This window comes from Austrofundulus limnaeus, unplaced genomic scaffold (assembly GCF_001266775.1).
Source record: "Austrofundulus limnaeus strain Quisiro unplaced genomic scaffold, Austrofundulus_limnaeus-1.0 Scaffold149, whole genome shotgun sequence".
Taxonomy (NCBI): domain Eukaryota; kingdom Metazoa; phylum Chordata; class Actinopteri; order Cyprinodontiformes; family Rivulidae; genus Austrofundulus; species Austrofundulus limnaeus.
Genome location: NW_013952551.1, coordinates 409,819 through 414,809, shown reverse-complemented (window position 1 = coordinate 414,809; position 4,991 = coordinate 409,819). Strand labels below are relative to the sequence as shown.

Genomic DNA, 4,991 nt, shown 5'->3' with positions numbered 1-4,991 from the left:
GTGCCAAGGTGACTTCACCTGAGGACAAAAAAAAACCTGATTTCTCTTTAGAATCACTCCACAATTAACAATCAGCATTCCTTCAGGTATAAATAGCATAAATCCGTATTGTGTCTGCAAAGCATTTTTCCCTGTGTTTGAGCAATTGCATGTTTTGAGAGCAGCTTTGTGTGTGGATGTGGATGTGCAAGGGCATCTCTGCTAAACACGCCCGAGTAAACGCACTCAAGTGTGTCCCTTTTCAAAAGTGATGATTTCCAGGCCCATAATCATTCAACCTGCCCGAGATTTGAGCATAAAGTGACAGAGTCATCTCAAAGACAATTAGAGAGAAAGTGAGCCTGTGCTCGGCTGTGTGCAATAATGTTAGTTACCATTTGTTATTGTCTTTCTGATATCGTGTGTGAGCAGTAACTGCACATTAGTGTGTGTGTGAATGGATGTTGAGTCATAAAGGCAACATAACCATAAGCCAGACGATTGTTAGTAGCTTTGTAGTTTCTTATCATCAGTCTTTAGCTTTGAAGAAAATGATCCTATCATACTGGTTTCCCCATTTCCACTCTAAACTCGTATTAAAGTGAAAGTTAAGCAGCATATCACTCTTCCTAAAAAATATCAATGTAGCTTCATTTTCAGAATTTTGTAATTCTGAGGAGTGCTTTTTCACCCAGGCTAATTTAACAGGCTGAAGCCCACTTCTCCCTGCGGATCAGCACACAGAATTCTTATTCTGCCAATCAAGCCAACCAGGGCTGACCAACCAGTTCTACTTGAAATTGGGAGTTAAAATCCACTGGTAAACATCAAGGATTGGGGGGAAAAATAAATCTCAAGTGTCTTCTACTTAATATTTTATACTTGTCTACTTCTAAAGCAGCAAGAACTTGTTTGCTGATTTCAAAATGTTTGTCCCAGCCATGAAATGACAAGCAGGAAGTATTCAGCACTAACAAACAGCATGTCCTCTACAAACTCTGAGTGTGATGTGACAGCTAGCAGGATGGTGAACACCACTGAGCCACTGACCTTGTCATGTAGCTATGTGGATGTGTCTGTTGATGTGTGTGTGGTCCAGCAGTGCTGCGTCGCTGTGACAACTGTTGCCACAAAATGTTTGACAATAGCACCACCTCAGGAGTATCAAGTTAAACAATGACAGATGTTGCGAAAAAAAGTACTGAAAAACAGCCTCCAGTTGCACTTTGATCAATCATTTTTGTAAATTGAAGCATATAGTAAGGATATACTAATCTGTACTGGAGAACAGAACAGTGGTATTAATCATGGCAGCATAAGAACAGCACAAGTGTGATTCAGGCCAGGGTCTGTCATACCAGGCTGGACTGACGCAGGCTGTGAAAATATGTTCCTGAGTCCGTAATGGTGAAGTATAGGATCCAGGCAGCCAAAGCTTGTGCAGAATGCCTGCAGTGCAGGATCATCTGTGCAGAATATTGGACTGAGGTCCCATTAGGGAGGATTCATCATGAGTGGTGGAGAATGACAGTGCTAGCAGAAGGACTTCCAAATGCAGATTCACAAACAGGTGAAGACCAACCAACTAAACATTGAGGTGGTCAACAAACTACAGAAGAAGACTGTGGAGATATATGAAATGATCCAAACTCATCATGACACCAAGAAGAAAGGGGACAAGAACCTTGACAGATATCAAGGTCTGAAAGAGGAAATTGAGAAGCTGGCCTCTGTGTGGTCACTAAAGCAGTCGGGGCTGTGATCCCTAAATTAGGAGAGTGGCTCCAGCAGATCCCCTCAAAGATCTCAGTTCAGAAGAGCACAGCTGAGATACTGTGCAGAAGCATCAAGCACCCATGCCCCTAGTGGAGAACTTTGGCATAAAGTAAGTGCAACCATCCAGTTATATTAGCTCAGGAAATAAGTATGTGCATTTTTTTTATTCAGATTTTCTTTAATGATATAATATTATATTCTGATAAATCATGTCACTCCAACTGTACATCAGTAGAAAGCACTACACCTTCGCAGTTGGTTCATTGGGCCTCGTGCAAGAACATGTTCGTATTCTTATCCTAAATTTTTCAGATTCAACAAACTCTTCTGTCTTCATGAAAAGTGTGTAAATGAGCTGCGTAAATTCCACCTGTTCGTATCCAGCTGCTTGTGCACGAGGAGAGGTTATTTACATAATTACCACCCCAAAAACACCATATAAGGATATACGTTTCCTGTCCCACATACCAGGAAGTGTCCATTCATGAATTACATTGCAAAGTTAAAAAAAAACTTTACGAGTTTGGAGATTGAAGTTCTGCTCTCCGAGATGGAGAAAAGAAAATCTTTTCTCTTTAGCAGCGTCATGTGGAATTAAAAGGAGCTGCTTAAAGGAATGAAATGTGCTGTTAATGCCGTGTCTCCTGTGGGTCGTTACAGTCACAGAAATAAAAATCTAAATCCTATTCATCTCTCTCTAGTCCAGCTCCAGTTTTTCTTTGGTCAAATATTTTTAATTTAAGTGTAAACACCTCTATTACTGTGTTTATATTTATTCAGAAGAAGGGTGGTTGCGCACCGCTACCCCCCCACCCCCCATCCCGCCTGGCTGTCTCCCCACTCCCGGCTGTAGCAAGTGACAGATGCGGTTCTGAAAAGACACATTTTAAAACGTCTCCAAACTTCAATTAATGCATAATTTGTCGTTTTTTAGTTTGAGATCTTCATATTAACATTGTATTGTTATACAACAGCATTAAAAGACAGTTTAACTTAATCTAATTAATTCGTGTCAATAAAATCTAATTCCAGTTCAAAGAGAATAAACTATTGTCAACATATGATTTATTTTCAACTCAAAATATTTTCTAAATAATGAAATATAAAGTTTTTAGTGAAGAAAACCCGTCTGAAAAACAGCAGACTGACTGCTCGTAAAATATACGACAGGTCTGGACCACTCGAGAATTTTGTTCGTATCTGAAGAAAATCTTAGAATACGAAAACATTGGTGAATGCCACAAATTCTCCTAAATCACTCGTACGCACAACTTAAGAACAAATCTGTGCATACGAATGGTTCTTGCATGAGGTCCAATGTTCTTTCTTGTCTCAAACTTTCAAAGAACATTGAAGCACATTTCTGATATGCTTTAAACAAACTTAAACATTGTAACAAGCATTTCCTTTTCAAAACAACATAAAGTCTACAATGGATAAACCTAATATGCTAATTAGGAAGTGCAGAATATTACCATTTTGTGAAACCCCATGCAAACAGAGTGGGAGTACAAGGAATATAACAAACTGTTTTCTTGAATGGCACAGCCACGATTGAACCTGGGATCCTTCTTCTTCTAAAGCACCTTTCCAGTGTGCATCATGCACCTCTATATCTGGGCTTTATCTGATTTATTGCCTACACTGAAAGGTCATAAAAGGTTAGATTATGTACGATCAGAGTGAGAGACAATGTTAAAATTCAACAAAAATTCACAGGCTGCATTTCACACCAGGTAGAGCATGGAGGAGTGGAGGATGTTTAGTTATAACTTGAGTTGGTTCTTCAGTTTTTTACATCAGCTCTTTTTGGCACACATCTAACACAAGCTAATTAAAACAATATTACTCCCAAGTGTTCATTTGAAAATAGTAAGAAAAGGACAATTTCATTGTTCCTATTTGAGCCTTACAAGACCGGATTTATGCTTTGTTTTAACAGGATCTGTATTATCTTCTGCGTTCGGTCCTTGGAAAAGTGGATGTTAGATTTGTAAATCATCCCAGTATGTTAAAATTTGCAAAGTGAAATCTACAGTGTGGAGGACGCCAGAAAAACCTCAAACGTCACATTTCATCTCATTTCTCTCTGTACTCCAAATCGCTCTTTTCTGCCTGTCTCACACTTTTTCCACTGCTTCTCCTCCAAGCTGCTTTCTTTAAAATACAGTCTCTTTCTCTCAAAGGTAAGATGCTCATAGGTGAGATACTTATAGCACATAAAAATTCCAAATAAAAGGAAAATAGGGCAGATTGTTCTTATTATCAACCAAAAAACTAAAAAGCAGCATATATCAATCAATTTCTTATCCAAGCTCATGATCCACAGCAGCAGGTTTAACTCTTCATTTACCAAAGTATGTGAATTAATTCAAAAGACTGGATTATTTATTTTTTTCATTTTATATACATTTCAAATCAAAATGGGGAACGGAGAAAGTTGAACAAATATTGGATAATATTTACCCCATTGTTAAGTGCACTGTCTGTAAGAATAGAAATGGCTTCTGTTCTTGTATGACCACTGTTTTTTCTTCTTTCTCGTCCTTTCTACATATTTCTTACATTCACGTTTCTGTCTTGAATAAAGTCTCAATAATTTTTGCTTTTGTTTTCACCCAGCAGTCATAAATGACTGCTTTAATTACTAAAAACCAGGTCAACTAAGGATTTTTAAATTATTTTAAATGATTCATGTTTAAAATTGATTTGTTCTGAAGAAGGATAGTTGACCCCCACCCCACCCCCCCACTGTGCAAGCATATGTTAAATGCGAGACAAATAATGAACCTTCTACTCATGTGTGAACCTAAAAAGACAGCATTGTGCAGTTCCATACTTTGATACTGGCAATTATGTTTTGGAAGATAGCAGATACCTGCACTCTAAAAATGAAATGTTGGATTTACTTAACCATGTTATGTTACCTGGTTCCACTTAACTGAGTTGATTTAATTCAAAGCAACATACTCGTGTTCTTTGGCTAAAAAAACTGGCATATTGCTTTGAATTTACTCAGCTCAGTTAAGTGGAACCAGGTAACATAACATGGTTAAGTAAATCCAACATTTCATTTTTTACAGTGTGTTCTTCATTGACCTAAATCACATACAATGAAAAACAATGACAAAGTCCAAAGGCAACAACCACATGTGAATGTGTGTGAGAGAGAAAGGTGTGTGTGTGTGTGTGTGTGTGTGTGTGTGTGTGTGTGTGTGTGTGTGTGTGTGTGTGTG

The 4,991-nt window shown here is 38.1% G+C and overlaps 1 pseudogene; it reads left to right on the top strand.

Annotated features, from left to right (window-relative positions):
* The first annotated feature begins 1,531 nt into the window (after window positions 1–1,531).
* LOC106523248 (tubulin beta chain-like) overlaps window positions 1,532–4,991 on the top strand; it is a 20,336-nt pseudogene continuing 16,876 nt past the window's right edge.